Source organism: Bombus fervidus, chromosome 12 (genome assembly GCF_041682495.2).
Source record: "Bombus fervidus isolate BK054 chromosome 12, iyBomFerv1, whole genome shotgun sequence".
NCBI lineage: Eukaryota > Metazoa > Arthropoda > Insecta > Hymenoptera > Apidae > Bombus > Bombus fervidus.
This window is the reverse complement of record NC_091528.1, coordinates 1,998,946-2,013,505: the sequence shown is the minus strand read 5'-3', so window position 1 is coordinate 2,013,505 and position 14,560 is coordinate 1,998,946. Positions and strand designations below refer to the sequence as shown.

The 14,560-nt window shown below is 36.7% G+C and overlaps 1 protein-coding gene across 1 annotated transcript in view; it reads right to left on the bottom strand.

Moving 5' to 3' along the window:
- LOC139992782 (methanethiol oxidase) overlaps positions 1–14,560 on the bottom strand; it is a 312,253-nt gene that overhangs the window by 86,411 nt on the left and 211,282 nt on the right. The gene's annotated exons all lie outside the window — the stretch shown is intronic.

Genomic DNA, 14,560 nt, shown 5'->3' with positions numbered 1-14,560 from the left:
TAAATATTTTAATATAATTAAGTGTATAGAATTATATTCTTTTTATGTTTCAGACTAACGATGCCTTCAGCATCGAAGCAAGAGTAGAATTATTATATTTTCATTCAAAAGTTTTTGTTTAATATTCATATTTATGAAAACGAAATTATTCGATTCTTCCGAGATTCTTGAATCTGAGAAATTCGATTATTCGAATAGCGTGTTTTACGATTCGTTCGGATAATCCAGGCTCAATTCTATTTAGAGTGGCTCACGAAAATATTTGAACACTTATCACAGAGAACGTCTATGCACAAGTATATATTCTACATTATACATACATATTATATAAAACATATTGAAATTTCATTAGCACAATAATGAGACACAACTATCATTATCATATTGGTAAAATTCGAAGCGAATCTCATTATACAATGCTAATGAGATTTCAAAATATTCCGTAGAGAACACGTACATAATATATTCGCGAAAGAATAGTTCGAGTATTTTCGTGAGTTGCTGTATTTTTGAATATATCAGACGAATATGGAATTCATAATAGTTCGTCATCGTGAACGAGGAAGATTAAACACGAATGACGCGAAGACATGATGCCAGCTATTATCTGTGTAACACAGAACATGTATTCCGACAGAGTAGAGGATATTATAGAAATTGCAGAAGACCCAAGACTGATATCGATGTTTACTGGATGCTTCAGCTGCTTCGCCGGTAGCAAAGATTAATCCTATATGAACGAATATTCGGTGTATCTTTGTTGATACAACGAGGATGTATGTCCGAGCATTGCGTGGAATTCTCGCTCACAAGCTTTCCATCATTTCCTCGGAAAATGTGCACCATCTGCATACACAGGTAACATTACGTTACGTTTTCAGAGCGTGCATTATACTCATATTGCATGTCGTAGGATACTGAAGTTCTGGAACACAAGCTTAAAAGTTAGATTCTGTTTGTAAGAAAACTGGCAGAACACCGAATATTTAATACTTTATTTTTGCACACTTCGTATTTTATTTAGAAAAGATATTCTTTTCGAGGAATGAAAATCGTATCTGCGACCAGGGTAAACCTTATTTGAAGTAAAGATAAGAACTTGAAATGATGACTTTCAGATCTGAATGATCGAATTTCATCGAGGATTAACTTGATGAAATTCAACATAGAGAACGTAGGTATTTAACTTTATTTTGCATCGAAATCAAATAAATCATCTTCGAGTACTTTTCTGTCTTAATTGACGATATTAAATGAAATAACATTTAAGTTATAAACGGTATAAGTGAATTATTTTACAACATAACGATATTCAGGATATTTCAATCTTTTAATTCTACCTGGAAGAATGCACATTATGTCTTCGTTAAATATCATATAAGTATTAATAAGTTCACTATTAAGGCGCAAATACATATACTATTTAAATAGCTCATAAGCAAAAAATTCCATTTTCCAAAGTTTCTTCTTGCAGACCGAATTTGTGATTCTCACGTTTGCTTACTCTGGAATATTCTGTTGGACTGCGATGTTTCCATCTACACCCTACACTCATCCACGAATGTAGAACAGGTTGTTTCAGGATGACGTTACAGGAATTTCACGTATTTCTCAGAAACAAGCTTGCGGATTGTAACATGTAAAAAAGCTGAGCACAGTCAACTCGAAAATGTGATTAGACACTGCCACGTCAAACGTAATAAGCAAGAGGACATAATATTCTTTCATAAATATATAATCGTTGCGGAAAATGAGCGACATAATTTTTCCAAATTTCTACTCGTATCGTAAGTCTTTCCGTGTTCACGAAGTTGTCGTAACGCGTGGGTGAAAGTATCGCGCGCTCTACGCAATCGAAAGAGAAACTTCCGCTTCCTGAAGCGAGGTTCTCGTTATGTAGGCGAGTCAATTACGCACGTTTTTGCTCTTGACACTTCAGGGTTTCTTCGAGCGAGATCAACGTGCACGCACATCTGTTCGAACGATCGCGATATTGGTTACTAATTATTAATTTGCGTAATTACCGCACCGCGTGACACCGAGCAATTGATTTTTAATTGAAGCTCGATGACTACCCCCGTTTTAATGCAATTCTGATGTCGTGTTTCAGTGGCCGATGAAAATTGGAAGCATATAGACATATACTGAACTGACGTAGCCAGCCATTCGTATTTTAATTGGTTTTTCTACGAAAATAATTTACGAGCGATAATTTGACGCATCTCGTTGTTTTGTATTTGATATGTTCCTTTTTAATAATGATGGTAATCGCGTGTATTATTGCACAAGTATTATTTACATTATCATATTAGTTTACCTTTTCATTTTGTGTTGTAGAATCGCAGGAAGACAAATAACGTTTCATTTAAATCCACGTTTCAGCGAACGCGAAATTTATCGTGAAAAATCAATTGTATCATTTTCCCTCACTTTTCCTCCCAACTTACACATATCAGGCAATATACTTGAAATACCGCTACGAAGATAGAAGGTTCTCCGGATTTTTTCCTGCCGATATGTACGCGTCACACCGCGCTTCGACCAACTTGAAAAACTGGTACTGATAATAACGAAACGAGTTTTGAGATAAAACGAGCGAGCAGTATTCAGTTCTGTACCACGTTCGGCAGATCCACTCGACAATCCCTCTCCTTTTTTACCTCTTTTCTCTCGTTTTTTCTCCTCACCCTATTCCTTTTTTTCTTCTCTTTTGCAGTGTCATGAATCTAAAAAAAAAGTTGAACTATGACTTTTTGTTAACGAGAAATACAGGTACGCGATGATCGTTGCGAAGAAATCCCTCGCAAATGGCCCAGATGTGAAGCTGATAAAACATCGGTGAAAAGCAAAAGCTGACGATCGGTTTCAACGTTTGAAAAATGTGTATCGATACGCAGAATGTTGGATTATTGATAACAAAAACAGACAGACAGTTTTACTACCAAGATCGCCAATCAGACAGTTGTACGCTGTGTTTTGAAAGTATTTAAATATTTACCATACGTAACTTTTACTATCACATGTTCGCTGTGTTACACAAAGTACTTCGAAATTTCAATATCCTTGTAACGAGATAATTTTTATTAACGTTTCTAATATTTTCTCTAATATTTTATGTGGGCAGACTTTGTGAGATACCGTACATCTCCAATTCCAAATTCTCCCATTCAGTTTACATGTTGTATTGTTCAATAACAATCCGCGCGCGTTTAAAAAGCATCGATAGAACTCGTACGTATTATTCGACAATATGGAAAGATACTTGATTCGATACGATTCTCTGAAGTATACTACAGCAAGAGTATTTGAACGCACATAGAGGAAGGTCAGCTGCAGTTGTCGTGGTTGATAACTTCACGTATTCTGTGACTCTGGATTCTCTCCACTTTTCCGGCTGAAAAAAAGGAACTAGAACTTGTACGTTCCTTTTGTAGCTTTTCGAGCGACTGACTTCTTTCTATTCCCTTTCATCCTTTGCTTCCTATCCCTATTTCCGTGAACGCTTCCGTGGACAATTGGCCCCGTATTCTTTTCACGAACAGTGACCATACGACTTACATTCGTGCCACGTTGAAAAAAATATCCAGTTCTGCAATTTTTAGGCTTGTAAACGCTGGATGAGCCGAGTAAGAATGTCTCGGTCGATCTAAATTTCCGCAGAGGAGCTAACACAGAGGAGTTCATTTCAGGTTTTTCGTATACCTTTAGCTTTTCAAGTCGAACTGATAAAACGTACGAGTACAGTGGCTGACGAAAGTATTTCAACCTGCAAGCAAATTTACAAAGTAGTTAATATCATTGGTAATTATTATTATTATTACTAATTACTATATAACGATTTAATCGTAGCTTTAACTCAGACAAATAATTTTAGTGTCTTAAGAACATCTCCAGCCTATAATTGATACCAGAGCTTTGTAACAATTATTTCGTGTTTCCCTGGAATTTGAGAAACTTTTTAACGATTCAGCTCCGATCGAAATGTACCCAGAGGACACGGCACAGTTAAAACACACTGTTCACTGACTCATATTGGGTAGTTATGAACCGTTTCTATTCAAGCGATCGAGCATCATGAGCTTGTAACTTCCAGTTTGCGTTAATGTTCATAGCGAGCTGTGATGCATGTCATTCATTCGACATCACTTTCACGAGCCATTCGATAAAACCGGACACGATAATTCTGGCACGGCAACCGTTTCATCGTGCTATCGGCGTTAATTTGTATGCCCGATAAGCGTGGAAATTGCAGAGACGTCTGAATGCTTGATTTTCGTTCGACCAAGGTGGTAGTTGTTTTCGACGAGTCACTCACATCAGTTGAATAGATTTTGCTCCTGCTTTCACGACTGTTCTTCATCGAAGTTTGGTACCCTTCCATTCAACTGGGCCATTAAGAGTTGGCTAATACCATGATTTAACTCAATGTCTTTTGTGCGACTCATGGTTTTCAAGGAAACGCCCGCCAAGTCATTATTCTTGCGAGGAATAAATTTTGTTTCAAGTTTCAAGTTATCGTCTATGAAAGATATAATATCCAATATAATTAAATCGTGGACGTTCGTTTAAATTCATATTTTTGTGAACGCAACCGAAGAAATAAAGTGGCTATGAAATCGAAAGCTGGTTCGTTAATAAAAGCCGCTGTTCAGAGTTAATGGTGTGCTTGATAATTCTGTTGCCATAGAATTTCGACTGCATTCGACGATTTAGTACGCCGATCTCGGGACGATAACGCAAGAAGATCAAAGGGTAAAAGCTATACGTATCTATAATAAATGGTATCATTAATGGAGCCCAGTCGCCATAAGATCAGCGCGAAATATCCTGCAGCCATCATCTATAATAGTCTCGCGTGTGCCGACGAGTTCACGCTCGAATATATCCGAAAATCGCGATTATTTTTAGTCAAGAATATTTTAAACGGGACCAGAGAAAATTACTAAAAAATGAAGCCACCGATACTGATTAAAATATTCATTACTAACTGTAGGAAATTCGGTAATGAATATTTCAATTTCAGAAAAATTCTCGTCTAACTCGACTAACGATAAGATTCGTTAAACCTCAGATAATTATCGTCGTTGATTATGGAACGTGATAGTTATCAACGTTGATTACAGAACGTTATATTACCGTTAAATAATAATTATGCAACGATGAATATTATGTACATAGCGAATTTTGTGTAAAGCGTTAGAAATAAGCCTCGTGAATCATTTTCTTGGGAAATATCGGAGATAACGAGGAAATTCTTGTTTGACGTCGCAGAGAGATAAGGGAAATGCAGCACCAGCCCCTTGAGGTGCGATCATGTTACACATGTCACAATAAATAAGTTCTAAAACATCAAAGAGCTTTATTGCCGTATCGAAGTATTTCCAAAAGCTTAAATAATTTATTTCACGTAATATTGGTGCGATAACTGTGCAATTAAATCGTTCGCATAATTATAACGCTTCAAAAATAGCGTCGATAAATATTGTAAATTAAACGAATTTTTTATTGTCGTCTTAGCTTTGTAGCAGCACTCGACAGTAAACTTTCCAATGGTTTCTGTCCCGTGGCTCGCTACACAAAGACCCCATTCTTCGGATAAGATGATTGCCGGATGTCGATATATCCTCACAGAATATTTTCAGCTAGCCTAAGGACCCGCTATAAATCTTAGGATTTATTTAGCTAAGGTTCTCCAAAGGGACAAATAGTCTTTCTCTTAACAGTCCCTAAATCTATCACCTACTACGGGAAGATACGAGAAATTTGCTTTTCTCATGTACGATGCTTCCCGCTAGCAACTTTCTCTCAAGGGTGGTTAGCATTCTTTCCCAACCACCAACTCAAAATTAGCCAATTAACAGCGACGTCCATTTCCCTCATTTTCCGAACCAAGGCTTTCTTCAACGAATTCGATGATCTCACATCTGTAGACACACCCCGTCATAGTTTTCCTCCGCGGCATCATCGTGACAGAAAGTCAGTCGTTAGACATCAGTCCGAGTCAATAGTTGGTAGTTCGCAGTAATAATTGATCAGAGTTCCTCGATATCTTAAGCGATCATCATCCGAACTTGCATCGCGCATCAAAACGCATCGATCAGAAGTCGAACTTGTAATCGCGAACCGCTAATAGTAATCGCGAGTTCTACGTAAAGTGTACATATAGAGTATATGATAATAAATATATATTGTTAAATATACTCAAGTGTTTCTTCAGTACCTATCACGATCTATTCACCTCAGCTTCTATAAATATCTACATCCATTGAAATATCCATTTTGCGTGTTTCCATCATCAAACTAATTCCAAACGAAGGAGAATTGTCTAACGCCCATTAACTCCAAAAACGTTCGGGATGATAGATGTTATCGTGACAAGTAGCGTGCCATTCTGTAGTACCCTGGGAGACATCACTAACTGTTACTACTGTAAATGAAATATGCCAGACAAGCAGAACATTCCGCCATTCATTTGTTCGTCGAACGGAACAATAATAGCGAAGATATATTGCGCTGTAAACGATACGTAATTCCTATGTTTATAATTCTACGTTTCTATAGAAATCTGTCTTTCTAGATGAATGTTATCATCGAAATAGTAGAAAATTTATTGTTAGAAAATTTAGATTTCATGTGAAATTAAAAATTAAATTAATGATAACTTTATTATAACATAATAATTTATAATATAAATTCTCTTTCCTAAAATTCTGCTCACACAAATACCAATAAATAAGATAGTTGCCTAATCTACTTTTCATCAAATACTAAATATATTGAAAACTCATTTAAAGAGGATCGTCCACGGTACTTTAGCCATAAGATTCTCGCAAACAATATTTTCACAGAAATAATCCAACGTTTAGAGTGAACTCAGTTCAGCTGGTCGCGAATGGAACAAAAGCTGGTGAGATTATTCTCTTCCTGCGGGATACTCGAAGCACAAGAAACCGAATAGAATTCGTACGATCGATCAGAAAACAATTTACATGGACGTGTCTGCCTTCCCACATACGTCTAGGTTTGCAGCTGTTACAGAAAGAAGGATGTGCTTAAGACGTCACGATTCAGCTGGGAAATTCTTCCTTTTATTCCCCTCTTGCGTGGTCACCTTTGAAGCGACCTTACATCGCTCTCGTTGCACGCCTCGTTCGGGAGTTTAATGCATTTCGAATTTCCTCCTCTTTCCAGGCAACGTAGCCTTTCAAAGAGCAGGACTATCGTCTTTCTGGGACTCGGCACTCATCGTGATTGCTCGACAGTGCTGCGATCATTTAAAAAGATTGTACGAATTCCGTGCTCGGACTGTGTCAATTTTCAGTTTCAAGCTCTCGCGTTCCTAACATTGTGTATCCTTTGAGGCTCTACAACGCATCGTGAAACACCGATGCCGTGGATTTAATTTACGATGAATTTCAAAGTGAAAATTGCGACTAACTGCGACTTTCTTTTATTGTACAGGGACTATTGCAATAAGATAGCAGCCCCACTTTTCAGTAATTTGAGTAAAACAATAAAAAAATAACGAAAAAGCAATCACTATCAAATCATTGTTTGAAATGTACTATACATTTGTAGTCGAATAATATACACAGCAATAAATTGATTTATACGTAACTCTAACTATATCCTGACCCGAAGGAAAGATATTATAAAAATTAAAGACTAAACTTGAAAATTGTAATCTGAAATGTTCAAGAAAACGATAATCATCTTGCCCACAGACGTGTCATTCATAGGAATCTTACTTCGTATGTTCCCATATTCATCCATTAAAGATATTTAACGTGAAACTTGTTAATGAGATAATTGTTGCATATTATCAGTAAAATATTTTGTTACATATTTTCTATCGAAAAAGCGCGTTATTTTACGATTCTTGTTATAATTTAATACTACGCCAATAGTGCCGAAGTAGTGTCGGACAGTGACTAGCCAGCCAGTAGATATAACGTCTACGGATGTCTTTGAAAGTGCAGTTCTATGAAGAGATAACGACATCGAGCAACTGAGAAGAGACATTCTTTAAACTAAAGGTTATCCAAGCACTTTTCTTGGTACTTTATAAATGCATCAAAAGAAGGTGAAGCTTATGTAACATCTTGTAACAAAGAAGAAGTGGAAGTGACTCGTTTAAAAAGCAATGTGGCCTCATATCAGATAAGGTCAAAACCGCAGTTCTTCAGAAACGTGTTCTTTCCAAGATACCCTTACAAAATGTTGCACGAGGATTCTCTACAATAACGAAATGGCGACCTTTCTAAAAATTATATTTTTTAATTATATAAATTGCTTTTTAGTTCTAGTTCGAATTGCTTTTGGTTTGATTTCGTTGGAATTCGAGCAATTTCTCCACGATAGCGGACAAAAGAAAATTTTTAATTGAAATTTTTGTGTGCGAGTAACTTGATTTTTCCTAGACATTTTTTATCTTGGTAATAGTTATCTAATTTACAATTTACAATTAAATTTTATACAAATACATTTTACTATTTCATTTTTTTTTTGTATCACATCTTTCAAATTTTCTTTTGTCCGCCATTGTATACAGGATTGCTCAATTTTCACTGTCGAACTTGGATTTTTACGTATAAAAGGAGAACGCATTTTGTATGCACGGAAAAATTGAAAAGCCGTTATTGAAATTTCGAATGATCCATAGTTTGTGGAAAACTAAATAGATGAATGAAAACGTGTACTAAATATATTTATCTACTTAACTTTTCTTACGGTACAGAAAATCAAGATCAATTTCTACCGAAGCATCTAAACACGTTCAAAGAAACCAACATCAAACACGGCGTCTCGTAACTTTGCACCTTCGACAAGTAAACTTCGAAAGTCTCAACCGTCGTTGCAGCAAGGTTGGCACTACCAACAAAGGTATCACACACACGTAGAAACACAGGCTGGAAATAGAGCGATGTGTTCGGCTGTTAAATACGTCCGTTCTCTACAGAATTGCACGACATCCCGAAGACGTTGAATAAATTATGAAGCATTATCCTTCGTAATACCGCAGCGATAGCGTGACGCGACGATGTTCTCGTTGTACTGCATGTTAACTAAATGAAATACAGCTGATTCCTATAAAGGAAATAGCTTCGTATCGATCGGATTTGAAGATGATCAATAAATGTAAGAAATCTGTACAAAACAATATATTTCAGTTTCTAGGCCTATCGTTTTTTATTTCATAAAAATGATCTTGTAACCAAAATTCGTACTTATTAACTCTGCACGATTTCCCAATTTTTCTACACTTTAATATCGATATAAACTTGCATCCAATTAATATGTAAACGCTATAATAAATACAACAACTCGCGGATACTTTTTGTAGCCATTGTAGTTATTTCATTGTAGTTTTTATCGTAGACTTCAGAACAGGAAATACATATTTACCCGTGCGTTGTCGTAAGAATGACGAATCTCAACAATTTATATCTTCCAATGTATCCTTACGACATATGGGCTCAATAGCTAAATCTTCCCTGGATTTGAAATCTTGCCTCCTTTTCCATGTGAAACGTTAAAGCTGCAAGTTCACCGCCGCTCAGCGAAATATAGCAGAGAGAGGAAACTTAGAAAATAAGGCGTCTGATAAAAAGGAGCACTTTGAACGCGATCGAGAAGCATCCTAGCGAAAGTTCGCGTCATCGAATTTCTTCGTCGAAAACTTCTTCTCTCGATGGAGCTAATTAGCGGATCGCGTTTCCTATATTTATAGCTGAACCGATGTAGCACTTGGCGGAGCGACGATCTTCGTAGCAGCTCGTATATCATTGCGGCCTGAATGCGCCGATAGCTCGTCGAGTATCATGGAGATGAGACGCGGAAGGAGAGAGAGAGAGAGAGAGAGAGAGAGATACCCGCAAATTATTGAGCCGGTTGGTTGGCTTTCGAGTCGTATGGCTTGATTGAACTCGGCAGCAACGCACACGAGATCGTTAGACGATGGCCTGAGTATCGATTCTGCCTCGCGATCGAGCCTACAGTGTCGCGTACACCAACTGGTTTCTCTATCTCTCTCTCTTTCTCTCTCTTGTATCACACGGCTAACACCGTGACACATCGTTCTCTTGCTCGTTCTCGAGAAAAGCGACCAGGTACATAGTAGGGAGCCTCGACGTGTCGAAGTCACCTCACTGGTGTTAATCACGATTGATTGTTGTGTTCTGGGACGCGTGTAACTTTCGTTGTCGCTCGAGTGTCTGATCGAGAGACTGGTAACCAGACTGCGGAGTTTGATGTAAATTTATATTTTCGAGAATATTCTTAAAAAGGAGTAGAACCTTGATGGAGAATCGTTTGGCTTGATCAACTAATGAGTTGGATCTATCTGCAAGAGACGCAGAGAGATCATCGTGCAATCGATCATTGTGCATTCTCCTCGCACGAACAGCGGACGGATACCGATTACTATACTATGAAACCACGACGAAGCTATCACAGGACACACGAGGAAAGATAAGCAGTTTGCGGAACCGTGCGTTTACCTGTAGCGAGACCACGAAGCTGTTATTTAAACGTTCTGATCGACGATTGTAGATCTACGACGATGGATCGAAGCACAAGTAGAAGAATTAATAGAGCGTTAAATTGTGAATTGATGAAAAAATGGTCCATCTGTAAAATATAATATTGTAATTCAAGTTCTTATGCTTAAGAGAAAAAAGACAGTGCAGAATAATTCCAGAACTGGTCGAGATAGATCGTGAAAAAATTTTGAAATACAACTCAAACTGACAGGTGCTATTACTATAACGTATCATAGCAAAGCTCAACATCTTCGTTGATTAATTTCCATTCGTAACAGGAAACTTCTTTATTATGAAAATCAATATTATGAAATATAATAGAAATGTAAGTCTTCCTCTATATTATGAAATTGAATACTAAACTCGGATAATACACGTAATAGCAAATCATGATATTTCTAGGCAAATATATCTAATATTAATGCGAACCAAATCCGAAAATCCAATGCTGACCTATTAACGAAACGCAAGTCATATCAGCATAAATATGAAAATATTGAAATATGATGAATATTAAAATATTTTTGTCTGCGAGTAGAAAGTTCTTCGAATCTTTTAAAGTTTAAGATTTTATTTGATAGTGTATCACCATAATCCCCGTAAGCAGTTCGTAAGTAAATGAAAGTTATATTAAAAAGACGACGTTCTGAGATTTCTAAAAGTACGTTGAACAGACTATGCAGATTTCAACAGTATCGTAACTGATAAAATATATAAAAAATATTATCGCATTTATTATTTGATAAGAAGAGGAAAAGAAATTTCAGTGCAAAAGATATTATAAATAAATCAAACACCTTGAAATATTTAAAAAACGTTAATAGTAATGCTTAAATTATAATTGCTAATTACTTAAATTAATAGTATAGCGATTAACAATAGATACTGTTAATAATAAAATTACATTAACAACATCAATTCAAAGAATCTGCCTTTTTCTCATTCGGTTTTATCGCTTTCTTTTCGTTCGCTGTACGCTATCAGTGCGATTCGTTGTAAAATTGATAATGCGCCATGTCACGCGATTATCACATAAAACGAGCACAGCTGTATACCCGAAGCAATCACGGAAACGCGAGAAACACGATGATTCAGGAAGTGCTTTATGATACGTTTGTCGGCGATATCGATCGATATATTTCTACAGGCATGTATCAATGAAACCATATTGTGTTTTCGTCGCGTGCATTAGGTCGCAAGCTGACCACTTCGAGATACGCGATGTATAGTCCGCTAAAAGGATTTGACAAGATATAGAGAGACGAATACAGAGGTGAATTCTGCTTATCCGATATCATCCTACTGTAGTTAGATCAATGGTACAACACGTAGTATCTGACACTATTAACAGTGAATATACTATTGGCAACACGGTGATTGACACGTTTAACCTAGCCTATTTTCATCAGTCTAAAATTGGAAGCTAAATGATACTATCAGTCATGGATTATTCAGAATGAATTATTCTATAGCACTGGTTCTTATGATTCTTATAAGCCTGAGTAGCGATAGTAGTTATCGGAAAAGTGCATTCACAGAATGTCGTGTCGAAATTATTTTGATTAAACGTGTATAATTTTCATAAAATACACGACAATTGTAAATTTATATCAGTGATAATACGAGAGTAATTTTGCATTCAGTAAATGAAACGTTTTGCTCCAATGAATTGTTGTTAAGCAACACGCGTCTTTTCTATTTTCGATCTTAATGCTATTTTCTGAAACACTTCAAAGAGATAAACCTATCACTCAGCTATAAAATTCTCTCAGTGCTCCTTGGTCCATAACAAAACAATTTATAACATCCGAAACTTTTCGTTTACGTAATCTTCTTCATGAAACTTTAATTAATTCGTACGAAAGTTAAATTAAGTTTAATGCTTCTCTACACCTGACTTGAGAAAAAATGACCGATACAAGGCACGAGTGAATGATCTGATATATGTTTGTATAAGTATTGTTTAGAATCTTATTAAAAACAAGCAAGTGATACTTTTAAAGCGTATGAGAGTAAAACTTTTAAACAGATCAAACGAAACCAACTGAACGACTGAAAATTTCGCAATTAGTCTAACAGGCTTAGAATTAATGTTGGTCCAACCATCTGCCATAAAATCCTCTTTAAAAGTCTAGCAAATCCTGAATTAAATATTTTATTGAAAGTAGAAACGTGTTGCAGCCACGAATGAATCGAATTGGTACTTATGTGATTTTCAATGATATTTGTGGAATTCAAAGCGTACTACGTCTCAATTTTCTATAAAATTTGACTAGTTCCCGCGTAAAGTTGCGCTTTTCGTATGTTTTTTGGACGAAATAATTTATCCATATAATGATTTATCGTATTTTGCAAATTCCAATATCTGTTTAAAATACCTAAATACTTCTTTTATCAACATTTTTGCCGAATTATATTTGTGCAAATTGATATTTTTACAAAGATTTTGATATTCTTTGTACTTTTGCATTCACCTTCGTCTTCGTTCATTGCTACACAGTTGCGCTTAATACAAATTCATCGAACAGCACAAAATTAAACAAATGTAGTCAAATATCAATGAGTGCACGGATTTTATTAATCAAAATCAGCGATACACGTGGAACGGTATCGCAAAATCAGCGATGTAAGAAACGGAGCAGAATTTTCCACGAGATCTGGTATTATCTTCTTTTATCGTAGTCAATCGGCAGCGTCAGATTGCGGCATTGAAATCAAACCTGGCCCAGCAGCTTCCCTTTCAATAAATCAACCAATACCGGAACATCTGGCCTTCTGAAACTTCTCCCATCCTTCCTGGTCCTTTGAACCGGAATGAAAACCTCTTGGAAGAAAGGGAGCGAAGCTTTCAGTCTGTTTAGGTACGCAGAAGCAATCATCTATCCCTGAGGCATAGAAAAGGGATCGTTAAGCGTTTCTCGAGAATTTAGCGATCATTTGCTCGCTCGTTCTTTAATACTTCGTTACACACTCGAACGAAAGGTAATTAGCTGGCCATGCAGTGCAACCTCTGGATCTTGACTTCGCTTCATCCCTCCCGGCTCGCCTCCTGCGCCAGCCACTTCTTCATCCGTGGCCTCGTTTCCCGGAAACATTAGAATTAGCCGTGAAATTAGCATATTCAGAAGTTTTGCAGTTTAACGGACGACTTGCACGCGCTCTTGCCGGCGGTTGCACCGGATGTCTTAAAGCAGCCCCTGGTGCAAACAATGTAGTCACGTCGTCTTTCGGACGGAAAAACGTCTCTGTTCTGGCTAATTATCGCAGGTGGTAGAAAGGGATATCTAGCGGATATCCGGGTTAACGAAGAGTCGTGAACGGGCAACTTCTAACCTCCGTTTCCTTCACCGCCGCCTCTTCGCTAAGAATTCCTCCTTTTGGCGCGATTCTGCTCAGCGAAATTCTTTGAAATTGTGCCGCTTCCACGAAGCAACTGGCTGAATTGCCCTTGTAACCGAGTTTCCAGTTTGCCTCTCGATTTCGAAATTCAACACTTTCCCGCTCTTCACTGCCGTTTTCCACGACCTGTTGACTATATTTCCAGCATTTCCGAGAAATATAAAATAGCAATTATATTTAATGGATGTGTATATAGACATGTATATATGTGCCTAGATATTTTTTCAAAATTATTTAAACCATTTAGCGGTAATCGTTGTAACTAATTGAGGTCTGAAGTTTACTTATGCAAAGATCTTATCTCGTGTAATCTTGTTTGCTTGGACGTGGCTCTTTGTTAAACGTGACGTTATAATACCGTGCATTCAAACAACGGACAACAAGTAGCGATTCTCATAGCGCGACTATCGTTACGAAATTTCTTGCAATGAAAAGCGTTATACCTCTAAATATGCCTAAATGTACGTTTTGTATTACTCATTCTCGTTTGTTATTCCTTTACTTTTTAAACGCCTACAAAAATTTCAAATCGCGAGTATTTTGAGTTTCCTCTGTCGTAGTAAAATGTCAGCATTGATTGTTTTATTTCTATTTTATTATTAAATATAGCTATTTATATA